General features: G+C 41.6%; 1 long non-coding RNA gene across 1 annotated transcript; it reads right to left on the reverse strand.

Moving 5' to 3' along the window:
* Positions 1-6,332: 6,332 nt before the first annotated feature.
* On the reverse strand, positions 6,333-17,158 carry LOC149748517 (uncharacterized). The gene is made up of 2 exons (XR_016394021.1): positions 16,325-17,158; positions 6,333-6,434 (listed from the first exon to the last, which is right to left on the reverse strand). It is a non-coding gene; the product is annotated as an uncharacterized LOC149748517 (long non-coding RNA).

Raw genomic sequence — 17,158 nt, forward strand, 5'->3', positions numbered from 1 at the left:
AAAGTCATCATTGAGAGACTTCCCTGGTGGCGCAGTGGTTAAGAATCTGCCTGCCAATGCAGGGGACACAGGTTCCAGCCCTGGTCCGGGAAGATCCCACATGCCGTGGAGCAACTAAGCCCGTGCGCCACAACTACTGAGCCTGTGTGCCGCAACTACTGAAGCCCCCGCGCCTAGAGCCTGTGCTCTGCAATGAGAAGCCACCGTAATGAGAAGACCACACACCTCCTGCGTGCAGCAACGAAGACCCAACGCAGCCAAAAATAAATAAATTTATTTATTTTTAAAAAGGAAAAAAAAGTCATTGAGAGAGTGAAAAGGAAACCCAGAGAGTGGGAGAAGAAATATTATACATCTGCCAAAGGACTGGTTACAGAATATAAAATGAATCTCAGAACTATAAAAAGAATAAATCAATCAGGAAAAGACAGACAACTCAGTTTTTTTTTATTTTATTTTATTTTTCTTTGCAGTACGCGGGCCTCTCACTGTTGTGGCCTCTCCCGTTGCGGAGCACAGGCTCCGGACGTGCAGGCTCAGCGGCCATGGCTCACGGGCCCAGCCACTCTGCAGCATGTGGGATCCTCCCGGTCCGGGGCACGAACCCGTGTCCCCTGCATCGGCAGGCGGACTCTCAACCACTGCACCACGAGGGAAGACCGACAACTCAATTTTTTAAATGGGTAGAAGACTTGAACAGGTGTTTTATAAATGGAAAGTCTAAATGGCCACTAAGCTTTTGAAAAGGTACTAAACCTCATCAGACACTAGGAAAAATGTAAATTAAAACCACAGTGAGATTCCAGTACAATCCATCAAAATGACTAAAATGAAACAGACAGAAAATAGCAAGTGTTGGTAAGAATATGAGCAACAGGGACTCTTATACACTGCTGGTGAGAGTGTAAATTGATACAAGCACTGTGGAAAACACTTTTGCAGTACCTACTACAGCTTTACATATGTATATCCTGTGACCCAGCATTTTCACTCCTAGGTTTATAACCTACAGAAATGCATATATATTCACCATAAGGCATATACTAGGATGTGCTTAGCAGGGACACTGAAATAGCCCCAACTGGAAGCTATCCTAATGCCCATTCCATTAGTTATCCATTGCTGCATTAAAAAAAAAAAAAATCACTCCGAAATGTAGTGGCTTGCAATGACACATTATCTACCAGCTTCTGAGATCAAGAATTTAGGAGTGGTTTAGCTGGGTCATTCTGGTTCAGGGTCTCTCATGAAGTTATAATGAAGATTACAAAGAGGGGACTGCAGTCACTGACTGGGGCTGGAAGACCCACACCCAAGCTCATTCAAGTGGCTGTTGGCAGAAGGCCTCAGTTCCTTCCTGAGGGCTGGCCTTCCCATGGTATCCATTCTGTTTCCTTGTCTAGATTTTCTTCCTCAGAGATTTCTATTTACTGTGTGTTAAGTCTTACTCACCTATTTTCAATATTTGGAATTTTCTTTTTCTTTGAGTCCTTTACATCTCTTTTAAAATTTCATGTCAATTTCTAATGTCTTCTTCCTTTTCACCTTCTATTTCTCTTAAGGCATTATCTGCTGTGTTACTTCACTCTAGTGTTTTTACAATTTAGCCTTTCCTTCTGAAATTACTTTTTGTTCATTTCTAATTCTTTTCTGAGTTCTGTCATCTCATTTCAGACCATCTCTAACTTGATTTATCTTGTCCTTTTATGTCTTGTATTATTTTAAACATCTTTTATCTTCTTTCTAAATAGTTACGGTCACAGTTTTTATCTGCCCTGTGGGCATGTCTTTCTGACATGCTTTCTTTGCCTGTAGGTTCTGCTTATTTTCTTATAACTTTGTAATTGATTTGGACTCAGTACTTTTCTGTTATTTTTACATGAAATTAATTATCCTGAATCTTTAGAGGGAAACGTGGGTCAGAGTGAGTCTTCTAACTTCACAGAGTTCCTTTTTCTGCTATTTTCATGTAGTAATAAAAAATGTGGCAGCATGCTTTCTCAGATTTCCTGGCTCTACTCCCTTCCCCATTCTTGTCTGGGCCTTGTCTTGTCTTTATCTTTGTTGTACCTATCCTGCCCAATTTCGATTCTTCTCCAAGTACTTTCTTCTCAGCATGGGCTCCTGTCCTGGCAGAGAGCCCTGACTGATGGCCGTCTTGGGAGTTCACAAGGGCTAGAGAGCTCCTTTTATTTCAGACCTTCCTGGAGGCTGCTTGCACTCACCCATGACTGAACTAGGTAAAACCCCACCCAGTTTCTGCTTTCTCAAATTAACGTATGAACACCTACCAGTTATTTTTATGTCCCTCCTGTTCTGTTTCATAAGAAGCCCACTACTTCCCTCTGCTTTCTTCTGCACAGTTGCCAATTCCGTCTTGCTGCCTTGTCCTCACCCACTTGTATTTTGGGCTTCGTGGGGATACCTTACCACCTAATTTTGTTGTAAACGTTATCCATGGGTTTTTTGTTTTGCTATCTAAAACAATATGCCACAATGTTTCACAGAATTCCAATGTTTTATATCTTGGAATTCCAATGTTTTATATCTTCTTGTGGTTAGTGGTTGATTGTGTTAACTTTGTACAAATTCACTGAGCTGTGCCCTTCATATTTGTGCACTCTGCTGTATGTGCATTATAAACCAATGGAAAGTTTATTCCTGTATTAGGGTTCTCCAGAGAAACAAAACTAATAGGATGCGTAGATAGACAGATAGTTGGGAGGGGGGATTTATCTTAAGGAACTGGCTCATTTATCTTAAGGAAAGAGCGATTATGGAGACTGGCAAGTCCAAAGTCTCTGGGGGTAGGTTGGCAAGCTGGAGACCCAGGGAAGAGCTGATGCTGCAGTTCAGTTCTGAAGGCCATCTTCAACTTAACCATACAGCCCCTAAAAAGAACCTCAATTTGAATTTATACATGAGACTCAAAGATGCTAAGTAACTTGCCCAAGGTCACAGCTACAGAGTAGTGGATCCAGGAGCAGAACTTAGCTTTCCCTGAGGCCAGAGTCCATGCTCTTTCCACTACACCAGGCGAAAGGTGTTCTAATGGAGTCTGGTCCATTCTTCGTAGCTACTTTGCAGGTCCAAGATACCAGCCTCCTTGATGGGGGCTGCGATAGCTTCTGACTGTTCTCACTGCTTTTACCTTCCACACAGCAGCCAGAGTGACCATTTCAAGAGGGAAATCTGATTCTGTCACCTAGAACACTTCAGTGGTGTACCATTGACTTAGTCCTTTCAGGCTGCCATAACAAAAATACCATAGACTGGAGGCTTAAATAACAAACATTTATTTCTCACAGTTCTGGAGGCTGGGAAGTCCAAAATCAAGGTGCTGGCAGATTCGGTGTCTGCTGCAAGCCCCCTTCCTAGATCACAGATGACCGTCTTCTCACTGTGTCCTCACATGGTAGAAGGGGCAAGAGAGGTCTCTGGAGCCTCTTTTATAAAGACACTAATCCCATTCATGAGAGCTCCACCCTCATGACCTAATCACCTCCCAAAGGTCCCACCTCCTAATACCACTGGGGGTTAGGATTTCACCATACGAACTTCGAGGGGGCACAAACATTCAGTCTGTAACAGTCACTAAGACTATAGGCGTAACTTCTATGATAAAGACCAAAAAATGTAGTTTACACAGGTTAGAAATTTATTACCTTGTCATATATAGTCTGAGTTTAACAGTCTGGGGCTGCTAGGGCTGCTCCATGGTGATGGGGAGCCAGTTTCCCTCTATCTTGTTGCTTTGCCATCCTCAGCATATGGCTCCCACCTCATGGTCTAGGATGACTCCTCCAGCCCGGACCATCATGTCTGTACAGCAGCCAGTGAGAAGAAAATAGGAGCAAATGGAAGCCTGTCCTTCTGCTCACAACCCACTGGTCAGAACTTGGTCACATGGGCAAATCTATATGCAAACGAGTCTGGAAAACAGTCTTTAACTGGGTAACCAAAACTCTGGGATTTGAATGTACTGAGCCAAAACTCTGGGACTTGAATACTAAAGGAACAGAGGGGAAAATGGGTATTCGGGAACAACCAATACTCTGTACTACAAATGGCTTTCCATCGCTCTTACAAAAATACTTTACATGTCTCTTGGTTTTGCCTTTGCAGGCTTCAGCCTCACCTCCCAGCACACCCCCTCACTCTCTGCCCTCCAACCACACCGGCCTTCTTCCAATTCCTCGAGGGTTCTATGCTACCCCCAGCCCCAGAGCCTTTGCAGGAACTATTCCTTCTGCTGGAATGCTTTTCTCCGACATCACCTAATTAACTCTCACTCATTCTTCAGATGTCAGCTCAAGTGTCATCTCCTCAGGTAGGCCTTCTCTGACCCCATTCTAACATAGGTATCTTTCTTAGCCACTCTTATCCACCATGAACACTTCCTTTACGATACTTAGCCCAGTTGTAACTGTACACCTATTTGATAATTATTCAACTAACTCCCGTCTCCTCCTCTAGACTGTAAGTCAATAAAGGCAAGGCCATTTCAGTTTTGCTCACTGTTGTATCTCTAGTACCTAGCAGAGTGCCAGGGACAAATAACTTTCTTGAAAGAAAAGATAAGTGAGTGACAGTGAGTCCTCAAAATTGTCTGCAAGATACTGACAGGACAGTTTCAGCTGTGTGGACAAGTTCTCAGACCACATGAAGCTTGATCCAGAGACTTCTCAGCTCTATAGTCACTATGGCAGGTCAGGATTATCTGGGTCCTCCTGTGGGCGGAGAATGGCCAGGTTTGATTCTAGCATCCAGTGTATTGCCCTCGTGCCCCTGACTACAAATAGATTCTATCGGGCTTTTAGCGCTCTTGCTTTGATGAGGTTGTATTTTAAAAGAAGGCAAGTTGAGTTCTGCCAGATTGCGTCTCTGCACAGACCTCCCCACAGCTGCATCACGTGAATGACTGGCTGCTCTGAGATACAGAGCTCAGGATACCCAGAGGGAAGAAGCACTTGGGGATGCCCACTGGAGTTAAAATGGAGTCAACTGGAGAATTTCTGCAAGTCAAAGATTTAACTCCCTCTTCTGCATTATTCCTGGTCCAAACACAAAGACCTCTGCAGACCTCAGGTTTGTGTCTGTATGCTTTTGGCTACAAGTCACAGAAGACTCCTTCTCAGCTGACCTTTCTTGTCATCTGTCACAAGGAGTCTGGAGGCAGGGCAGCCCAGGGTTCTTTAATTCAACCGCTGGAACACTCCATGGAAGACCTGAATTCTCTCCACTCCCATTTTATATAAATGGTCTGCCCCTTGCTTTTTTTTATTTGACAATGTATCATTCCAAACAGGATTATAAAGAGCTACCTTATTCTTTGTTTTCTTTTTAAACTGAATAGTATCCCATTTTAAAGAGATACCATAATTTATTTAACCAGTCCCCTCTTGATGAACATTTAATTTGTATTCAGTCTTTTGCTATAACAAACAAGATGCGATGGATACTCATGCATAAGTTATTTCGTGTGCCAGTGAGTGCATCTGAAGATAAATTCCTAGAAGTGAAACTGCTTGGTCACAAGATATATGCAGCATTTGTAATTTTATAGATATTGACAATCTGCTTCTCATGTGGGCTGTACCAACTTACACTGCCCTCCCCAAATATGTACAGCAGCGCTTTAAGTCTTTTTGATACTTTAGCTTAAACATAGAGTGGGAAAACTATGGTGGACGCCTGAACGGTTTCTGCACAGAGAAACAGTCAGTGGGCTGCTTATCAACTCAGTTATTTTAACTGGTAGCAACACAAGCCTCAATCCTCCTTTTCAATAAATCATTAACCCTGTGGACTACCCCACCCCACCATTGTCTGAGGGATCCAGGCTGTCCATGTGCAGTCCATATTTCAGAACTTAGCACTGTAACTTCATCATTCTATCCACAAATGACTCCTCCCTAGATGTCTTTTCTCTCCATCTCCACCTGGCCATCTCCTAGCCTCCCTTAGACCCAGGTAAGATGTCTTCTCCTCCATTAAACGTTATCTGACACCCCCAGGCAGAATTACTCACTCTTCTCTGCTCCTACAGAATTTTGTTCACACCTCAATCATAGCACGAATCATCTGTAATATAATTATCCGCCTACCCGTCTGTCTCCCACACTGCGCTTCCCAAGGACAGAAACCTCATCTTCTTCATCTTTGGGCCAGCGCCTCTGCACGTGGTGCCTGGCACATTAATAGTTCACAGTGAAGGCTTTTGCTGAAATGAAATTAGGTAAGGGCACAGTTTTGTAGGACCAGTAGCAAATGTAATAGTACTTCTCTTTTTCCTTTTCTGGTGGTGTTGATCAGAGGGTCAAAAATTCAGATGCTTCTGAATATTTCTTTATTTCCTTTTATGTTTCTGAACTTTCCTCTTCTCCTTGAGCCTGTTCCGTTCTCTGCTATGTCCTCAGTGCCTAAAACAGTACCTGGGAGACAAGAGGCATTTCATAAATAAATTTTGAATAAATGGATACCTCTGATCAGAAGAAACATCTACAGTACGGCTAGGATTTTTTTACCTGTTTGATGTGGCCAGAGGGTATTTCTAAGTTTTCCAAAAGCCTCAAGCTTGGTGCCTCATGTGCCAGTTCTGTGTATCTGGGTATTATTTCACCTCAAATTAATGCATGTAAAAGTGCTTAGCACTATGTCAGGTACTTAGTGCACATCCAGTAAATGTTTTTTTTTTTTTTTTTTTTTTGGCCACACAGCTTGTGGGATTTTAGTTCCCCGACCAGGGACTGAACCTGGGCTCTTGGCAATGAAAGCACTGAGTTCTAACCACTGGACCACCAGGGAATGCCCCTATTTTTGTTATTACCGCCACTAACTTAAGCGTGCTCCCATCAGTTCACCACCTGTGCTAGTCTCTTCATCTCTCTCCCAGCAGATAATGTGGCCTTGATCCCTGGAAAACATCTGAAGCAATTTACCAGCTATGTGACGCTGGGCCAGTTTCTTAATTAAGAAACTCTCAGATGCTCAATCTCTTCATTTGGACAACAAGCATTATATTAATATCTGTCTCTGTGGATTGTTATGAAGATTAAATGAGACAAAAATGGACACTGCTTAGCACCGTGCAGGGCTCAGAGTGAGCACTCAGCTACCATCGTCACCATCACCAGCAGCAGCAGCACCACAGATGCCGAAGGCTTTCCATCTCTTCTTTTTGAGGGGCTCATTTCCACAGCCCTTCTGGTTGACTATAAACCTTTAGCTGGTTCTGGCGTTTGCAGCATCACCGGGAGGCTTGTCTTGACCATGTGTGGATGAAGTCCCTGCTCTTCCCTTGATGCCCTCCTGCCTGCATTGTTTGAAGATATTTATTTCACTCTCACAAAAATGTTTTGCTCTGACCCATTCCTGAGAGCTGCAAGTAGGCCATAGGAACTTCAAATCACAGAATACAGAGCCGCCCACTCTTCCTGACCATATCCTGCCTGATGTCCAGTATTTGTCTGACACTTCACCCTGCCATGTAGGCCAATTTTGATGAGTCCTATTTCCCACAGACTCACTTGTGACTTTGCCCTGTAAACTTTCAGTGAACATGAGGTCACCTCTGACCCAGAGGTCATCGTTTCACCTTCTCCTGAGGACCTTCATCTAAAGAGGCAACGATACACTGTCCTTACTAATCCAGCTTTGTGCATGTTACTGTTTTATGAAACAAAACAATATATGGTAGAGGAACACCAAGGTATTAGAAATTATAAGGATAATTATAGAGACTAGAAGATAGAACTAACACAGAAGACAGGCAGAGGTTGTCTCTGTGGAGGAGGAAGGGGGATGTAACTGTGGAAGGGTCCACAGGGAGCATATGGAACCCTCAGAATGTTCTGTTTCTTAACCTAAATAGTGGGTACATGAATGTTCATTGGATGATTAATCTTTAAACGACATATATTCATGTAATAAATACATTTAAGTGTATGTGATGTATTTCTTGATTTTTTGAAAAAAGGAAAATATTTGAAAGAGGAAGGAAGGAAGGCAGGAAGGAAAGGAGGGAGGGAGGGAGGGAGGGAGGGAAGAAAGGTGGGAGGAAGTAAGCTGGATCTGTTCATAGGAAAGAGCATGTCAATATCCAATCCCCATTTTTGGCTGATACTATTCAGCATCCAGGAGGATCATTTCAACAATGAATCTGTGGATCAGTTTTTTAAAATTTTTGAACTGTGCATTTAATCCAAAATCAAACATTCTAAGCTTCTTTCCTCAGAACATCTTCCAGACCAAGACGTATCTCATGGTTTTAGGGGACAGAATTTCTTAGGGAATCTTGACTTTATAGGTGTTCCTGCAGCAAAGGTGGGACAACCACTCACCAGGCCACAATACAAATCAACTCTTTAGTTTTCATCTTAAAATGAACTCTGTTTCCCATCCCCCAAACTAACTCTGTCACCTGCAGTACTCATATCTCAAACAAAAGACACTCTTACTCTCCAGAACATAAGATACCGTTCGCTCAGCACCAGGGTTCTCAATTTTGAATTATTTTCAAAAGCCTTGCTGGAATTTGTTTCCTGAACTGGCCAAGGCTTAGAATGCATGGTGTGGCCACAGCCCCTTCCTAAGACAGTTTCTTAAATACAGATCTCCACACTGTTACCACTTTATGACCTTGTCCTCCACTCTACCCCAACCACAGCTATTAGCCCAGGATTGGGCACCTACCTTATGACAGCTTATCTAGAAGTGAGCCAGTGGCCTGTGCATATTTGTTAAATAGGCAAATAAATGAAAGAATTGGTGGCCATGATGTGACCTGGCATAAGAGCTTTGCCAAGAGGACTGACGCTGTCTAAACGAACCAATCAGATCACTCTCTTGTGGAGCTGAAACTGAGATGCAGAAGTCGGAAGTTGATGACAGGTTGAGAAACTGAGTGAACACAAAAAGAGGGGGCAAGTGCAGAGGTTTTGAGGCCACAAAGAAGCAGAAGCTATGATTAAAGCAAAATCAATGAACAAGGAAATGATATTCCAAGAAGAGGTTGAGGGGTTGGCCGCCAGCAGGAGGAGTAGGAGGATCAAAGAAACAAGCCGAGTCCCCCTGATGGCAGGGAACTGAAGCACTTATGATGCTGTGGGCACGATAACCCTGTGACCCAGTCACAAGTTTGCTTAAGGTTCTCAATCACCTTCTAGTTCTCAAATTATGCCCCAGGCTACATAAGGATGAACTGTTCTTGGTTTCTTATAAAATATCTATTGAACTTCTTGCCACATGTAGATGATATCAGAATAAAGTGATATCATCAGAATAAACCTATAGCGGGGAGGGTGTCTCCATCCCTTGCAATCAGAGGAGCCTAACTAGCACAAGATTTGAGAAGGATCATCTGAAGGACATGCTTGTCATTCATTCATTCAAAAAATGTCTTGTACTACAGTACAAGTATCCTAAAGCATCCTCTGTAAGTCTGGAGGACAGATAACAGTTAAAGCACAATGTCATAACTGATACAACAGAGGTTCACCCAAGATGCAAGGGTGGAGGTAGGGTCCCAGAACACTTGTCAATATGAGCTGAGACTTAAAGGGACTTTTAGCCACAAAAACAAGGAGGATGTTGAGGAGAGGCAGAAGGAACAGCATAAACAAAGGCACAGAGATCTGAAATGGCTGGTTGTGTTTAGGGAATTGTGAATACATGATTTTTTACACTAAGCAGAAAGAGCTAGAATTGAGGGAAAGATTAAGAACCCAGGAAAGAAACTCTGTTTCAGGCTATGATGAAGTAGCTAGTACCAGAATAACTCTCTCACTGAAAACAAATATTAAAGCTAGATAAAACACAAACCATAGCTGTTTGATGACATCAAAGAACGACCAAGGCAACCAGGACCTCGAGAACCAAGTTACCAGAGAGAAGGGAAATGTAGAAAGAATGAAAAGCAGAAAAAAGGGTAAATTTGTAGGTAAATTTCATTGAATAATGACTGTTCAGAACAATAAATGTCATCTATTGTGAGGTTTACAATATATTAGAATAAACAATAGTATGAAAGCCAGGAGGGTGCTAAACAGAATTAAAGTGTTGTAAGGTCCTTGAATTGTCTAGAGAAAGGTAAAAGTACTAATTTAAAGGAGACTTTGTTAAGTTAAGGATGTATGCTGTAATATCTAGGGTAACAAAATAATAATAATAATAATAACAGTAAATGTGTAACTAACAAGTTATAGAGGAAGGAAAGAGAATAATAAAAAATTACTGATCAGGGGCTTCCCTGGTGGCACAGTGGTTGAGAGTTCGCCTGCCGATGCAGGGGACACGGATTCGTGCCCCGGTCCGGGAAGATCCCACATGCCGCGGAGCGGCTGGGCCCGTGAGCCATGGCCGCTGAGCCTGCGGGTCCGGAGCCTGTGCTCCGCAACGGGAGAGGCCACAACAGTGAGAGGCCCGCGTACCTCAAAAAAAAAAAAAAATACTGATCAATACAAAAGAAGGCAAGAAAAAGATAAAAAGAAACAAAAAACAGTCTGTGACCCATTTTGAGTTAACTTTTGTGAAGGTGGAAGGTCTTTGTCTAGACTCATTTTTTTTAGCACGTGGACTGTCCAGTTGTTCCAGCACCATTTGCTGAAAGACTGTCTTTTCTCCATCGTATTGCTCTTGCTCTTTTGTCAAAGATCAGTTGACTGCATTGACGTGGGTCTATATCAGCTCTGTCCATTGATCTATTTGTCTGTCCTATCACTGCTACCACATTGTCTTGATTGCTGTAGCTTTATAGTAGGTCTTGAAGCTGGGTAGTGTCAGTCCTCCAACTTCACACTCTTCTTCAAGATTGTATTGGCTATTCTGAGATTTCTTTTTTGACCCGTGTGTTATTTAAAAGTGTGTTGTTTAATCTTCAAGTATTTGGGGATTTTCCAACTATCTTTCTGTTATTGATTTCTAGTTTAATTCCATTGTATGATTTCTATTCTTTTAAATTCGTTAAGGTGTATTTTATGGCCCAGAATGTGGTCTATCTTAGTGAATGTTCCATGTGAGCTTGAGAAGAATGTGCCTTGTGCTGTTGTAGGATGAAGAAGTCCATGAGATGTCCATTATATCCAGTTATTTGATGGTGTTGAGTTCAACTGTATCCTTACTGATTTTTCTGCCTGCTTGATCAATCCATTTCCAATAGAGGGGTAGAAGTCTCTAACCATAATAGTGGATTCATCTTCTTTTCCTTGCAGTTCTATCAGTTTTTGCCTCATGTATTTTGACACTCTGTTGTTAGGTGCATACACATTAAGGATTATTATGTCTTCTTAGAGAACTGACTCCTTTATCATTATGTAATACCCCTCTTTATCCCTGATAACCTTCTCTGCTCTGAAGTCTGCTCTATCTGAAATTAATGTAGCTATTCCTACTTTCTTTCTTTTTTTTTCTTAGGTTTTATTTTTTTAAGCAACTAGTGCTCAAGCTGTTTCATTTTGGTTTGTTTTTTTAATGAATTTATTTATTATTTATTTATTTATTTTTGGCTGTGTTGGGTCTTTGTTGCTGCACACGGGCTTTCTCTAGTTGTGGCGAGCGGGGGCTACTCTTCCTTGCAGTGCACAGGCTTCTCATTGCGGTGGCTTCTCTTGCTGTGGAGCATGGGCTCTAGGCACAGGGGCTTCAGTTGTTGTGGCTCACGGGCTCTAGAACGCAGGCTCAGTAGTTGTGGCGCACAACAGGCTTAGCTGCTCTGTGGCATGTGGGATCTTCCCAGACCAGGGCTCGAACCCATGTCCCCTGCAATGGCAAGCTGATTCTTAACCACTGTCCACCAGGGAAGTCCCCCTACTTTCTTTCGGTTCTTGTTAGCATGGTACATCTTTCTCCATCCATTTACTTTTAATTTATATGTGTCTGTATTTAAAGTGTGTATCTTGTAGACAACATATAGTTGGCTCTTGTTTTTTTATCTAACCTGACAATCTGTTTTTTAATTGGTGCATTTAGAGCTTTGATGTCCAAAATGATTACTGTTGATATAGTTGGGTTAAAATTTATGATATATGTTACTGTTTTCTATTTGTTAGCCTTATTCTTTGTCCCTACTTTTTGTCTTCCACTATTTTTCTGCCTTTTGTGGTTTTGAGCATTTTATGATTCCATTTTCTCTCCTTTCGTGTATATCAACTATACTTTTTATAAAACTTTTTTTTCAGTGGTTGCCCTAGAGTTTGTAATATACATTTACAGCTAATCCAAGACCACTATCAAATAACATTACATCACTTCACAGGTAGTGTGAATACTGTATAGTAACAAAATCATCCTAATTCCTCCCTCTGATCCCTTTATCATTGCTGACATTCATTTCACTTTTTTTATAAGCATGCATAAGAATATATATATAGTCAAGTAATTGTTGCTATTATTATTTTAAACAAACTGTTATCTGATAGATCAATTGAAAATTTAAAAAATAAAAGTTTTTATTTTACCTATCCTTATTCCTTCTCCAGTGCTCTTTCTTTCTTTATGTATATCCAAGTTGCTGCTATGTCATTTTCCTTCTCTCTCTGCGCTCCTAGCATACTAATCATAGTTGTTTTTAATTCCCAGCCTGATAATTCCAACATCCCTGCCATATCTGAGTCTAGTTCTGATGCTTGCTCTGTGTCTTCAAACTGTGTTTTTTGTCTTTTAATATGACTTTTGATTTTTTTCTTGGTTGTCAGGCATGATGTACTGGGTAAGAGAAACTGTTGTAAATAGCCTTTAGTAATATGGTGTAAGGTATAGGGGGAGGGAAAGCATTTTATAGTCCTATGATTAGGTCTCAGTCTTTTAGTGAGTCTGTGATTCTGGACTGTGATCTTCACACATGCTTCTCATTCTCCTTTACCCTCTTAGGTGGGACAGAATGGCTAGACAGGGGCTGGAGTTCAGTATTTCCTTTCTCACAATTGGAAGGCTAGAGCCAGCCTTCCCTCAGGTCAGTTAGGCTCTGATAAAACCCCAGCAGGTTACGCTCTGAGCTCTGGTTAAATAGTTTCTTCTGAGGACAGACCTTGTTAAAAAGAACAGAATGTTCTGGTATATTTCAAAGTGGCTCCTTTTCCCCCTCCCCTGCCAGAAGCACAGGGGGATTTTTCTCATGATTCACTTGAGAGCCTGGTAGAACTACAGTAGGTAATACTCCTAAAAAAGGTGGAGGCCTCTCAATGAATGAGTCCCCTCGGAGTTTTTAACTCTCAGAATTGTCTATACTGAGCCTCCAGCAATTCATCAACTACAGTTCAGGTTTCCTACCCCAGCACTGGTTCCTGCAGAAGTTTCAGCTTGTGGTCTTCTGCTACAGTAAGCTGTGATTCTCTGCATTGGTCCTTCCAATTTGGGCGACAGTGCTTTGCCCTGTGACCTCACTTCTCTTACAGATCTAAGAAGAGTTGTTGACTTTTCAGTTTTTTCCAGCTTTTTATTTGTTGTTAGGACAGAGTAGTGACTTCTAAGCCCAGAAACTGGAAGTCGTTATTTTTTATTATGGACTTCTAGCCTAATTTGCAGAGATTTCAATCCTGTAAAATATGCTGAGATTTCCTTTATGGCCCAACTTAAAACAAGAATTAAAAGAATCAAATTGTTTCCAAGTAACTTAACTGTATTCCAGAACAAAGTTCAAACACAAATGAATAGAAAATAAGACAGTACCCAACAAAATAAAATTCACAATGTTTGGCACCCCATCAAAGATTAGCTGACTTACAAAGAATCAGAAAAATACCACCTGTAAGGAGGAGAAAAATCAATCAATTGAACCAACCTACAACTGAGACAGATGTTAGGATTAGCAGACAAGGACATCAAAACAGGTATTATACCTATAACTCCATATGTTCAGAAATAGAGCAGACACATGGAAGATAGTTTTTAAAAGAACTAAATCAATCATCTAGAGATGAAAGTACAATGTGTGAGATGAATAATACACTGAAAGGAATTAGTGACAGATTAGACTGCAGAAGAAAAGATTAGTGAACTTGAAGACACAGACTGTGGTAAGTTTAAGATGTATACTATAAACCCTACACAGCCACTAAAAAAACAAAGAATTATAGCTAAAAAACCAATGAAGCAAATAAAGTGGAATAAAAAAAGTACTCAATCCAAAAGATGGCAGAAAAGGAGGAAAAGGGAACAAAGAACGGAGAGGACAAATAGAAAACAACAGCAAGCAAGGTGATAACCAACCTAACCATATTAAAAATCACATTAAATGTAACTGAATTAATTAAATGAGAGAGATTTTCAGTTTGGATTACAAAAGAAAAAGACCCAACTATGTGCCCCCTAAAATAAATACACTTTAAATATAAAGACGTGAATAGGTAAAAGTAAGAGTATAGAAAAAGACATACCATGCTGGTACTAAAAGAAAGCCAGAGTGGCTATAATAATATCAAAGTAGATTTCAGAGAAAAAACATAACCAAGAATAAAGAAGGTAATTTATAATGATAAAAGGGTCAAGTCATCAAAAGAACATAACAATCCTAAGTGTTTATGCACCTAAAAACAGAGCTCCGAGATTCACAATGCAAAAACTGATAGAACTGTAAGGAGTAATCCACAATTATACTCAGATTTCAATATCCTTTTGCCAATAACTTACAGAACAAGTTAACAGAAATTCATAAGGATATAGAAGATATGAAGAGCACTATCAACAAACTAGACCTAATTGACATTTATAGAACACTCCACTCAACAAAAAGCATACACTTTTCAGTGGGACACGCAGGTTTGCAGCTGAGAAGAACCATCTAGGTAGGAAACAGACTTGAGAGTCATTATTAGCTTTCAATTTGTAATTAAAGTCTTGGGAGCAGAGGCAAAGAGAGTGTGGAGGGTGAGAAGAGAGGAGGGCCTGTGACCACAGAATGGGTAAAGGAAGAGGAACCAGCAGAATAGCCCTAGGAGCAGCCAAGAAGTAGGAGAAACAGGAGAGTGGATGTTATCAAGACCACATGAAGAGTGTTTCACTCTTCATTCCATTTCAGGGAATGGTCCATAGAGTCAAGTCTACATTTTATTCATTCAACAACTCTGAGCACCTGCTACATAGCAGGCACTCTGCTGGGGTCAAAATGGGAAGACAGAAAGCAGACTCAGACCCTACTCTCTTGGAGTTTACAGTCTAGAGGAAAAGACAATCAAATAAATCTCTCCAATAAATTTGTAATTACAAAGATGGTTTTTTGAGAGCATACATCAGAGAAATGCTATCTTCCCTGTGGAAGAAACATTTGAGCTAGGTCAAGATGGAAGATAAAATACCAAAAGCACAGCAACAAAAGAAAAAATAGATAAATTGGACTTCATCAACATTAAAAACTTTTGTGCTTCAAAGAACACCAACAAGAAAGTGAAAAGACCACCTGAGCAGAGGAGAAAATGCTGGCAAAACGTATAAAGGATAAAGGACTTCTTTCTAGATATAGAACTCCTAAAACTCAATAACAAAAAGACAAATAATGCAACTGAAAAATGAAGAGAAGATATGAATAGACACTTATCCAAAGAAGATATACAAATGGCTAATAAGCATGTGAAAGTAAGTTCAAAATCACTTGCATTAAGGAAATGCAAACCAGAACCATAATGAGATACCACTTCACACCCAAAAGGATGGTTATGATAGTAATTTTTAAAATGGAAAATAACAAGTGTTGGTGAGTGTATTAGTTTCCTAAAGCTGCCATACCAAAGTACCATAAATAGAGTGGTTTAAGTAACAGAAATTTACTGTTCCAGTTTTTGAGGTGTTAACAGATAAACTGAGGCACATATAAAATGGGTGAAGGAACACGTGCAAAAGTTTTGTATCGGGAAAAGAGCACGGCTCATTGGAGAAATGAAAGATCAGTGTGTGTGACTGGGACGACACTGGAGAGGACTGGGTCTGACCATGCAGGTTGGAGATTTGGGTCTTATCCTAAAAGCAAAGGGGAGCCACTGAAAGATTTTAAGTAGAGGTGGATAGGACTTACATTTGAAAAGAGCACTGGTAGCAAAGGAGAGTCAATTAACAGTAAGACTGAAAAGTTAGATCTAGCAACAAAGAAGTTAGTGACCTTGGACAAAATCAATCCAGGTGAAGAGACAGGATGACTAATTTGGGGAATTGGAAGGGAAGTGGAGTCGGCAAAATTATACTACACTTGGTAAAGCCTCTCCCTATTCCAGTCTCCAGGGAAACAGACCAAAAATATACTTGGCTTGAGAAACAACAAAAGACATGTTTGCATGCATATTCACTCACAGCCGGTTCACCAGCTGATTCTGTTTCTGTTCAAGAATTCCAAACTTACCCTGACACAGAGGGAGGACCCATGGCTGCAGTTCTTCTGATGGTTCTCTCTCACCAGATCCTGGCCTTCTTTCATCGCTGGCAGGGGTGGATGAGGGCTGCCACCATTGGAGATTTGGAGACACTTCAGAAACACAACTTTTTCCCTTTTATCTTTACTGGGCCTCTCAGTAAAGATAACTCCTCTGAATTCTGCACAACCCAGAACCCAAAAGCAGGCCAAGCAGACACACTCAAGCCCTACTCACGGGAAGACCCTACTTAAAAATGCCCCAAGCTGCCCTAGCTACTTCAGTGCTCCCAGATAGGAAAGTCCCAGTGGAAAGAGGCAGCTGTCTTAACAGATGTGGGTTAAAATATCTTAGTTTTGCTAATTTTATAAAAACATTATCTTGTAAACACGTTGCTAAGATCCCTTCCATGGCCATAGACTGGGCCTGGGTAAGTGGGCGTCCAGAAAGTGAAGGTTGGTTAGTGTGAGAGCAAACCACCTCTGCTGTCACAAAGGCTCCTTAAAAGGCTGAGCCAAAGGGTGGGAACTTTATCCACATTTGGAGGGACGTGCAGCGGCCCGGGCTGAGCTCTGGGGAGACAAGAAGGGGCTTCGTCACAGTGGCTCACGGAGCGTGGCCGGCCCCGGGTAGCTGCCCAATGAACGAAGCTGTGGCCACTCCCGGCCTAATCCCACGCCGAGGTCTCCGCTGACCTAACGTCCCGCTCCTGCGGCGCTCGACCGATTCCCAGAACGGACAGCGACCTCCAACCCACCCTCCCCTCCCGCAGGTTTCAAAAGGAGGGCACTCCCTCGAGCCCGCCTCCTCACTTCCGGCCTGGA

Source organism: Delphinapterus leucas, chromosome 8 (genome assembly GCF_059928025.1).
Source record: "Delphinapterus leucas isolate spDelLeu-1000000601 "Yukka" chromosome 8, BTC_Dleu_Yukka2, whole genome shotgun sequence".
Taxonomy (NCBI): domain Eukaryota; kingdom Metazoa; phylum Chordata; class Mammalia; order Artiodactyla; family Monodontidae; genus Delphinapterus; species Delphinapterus leucas.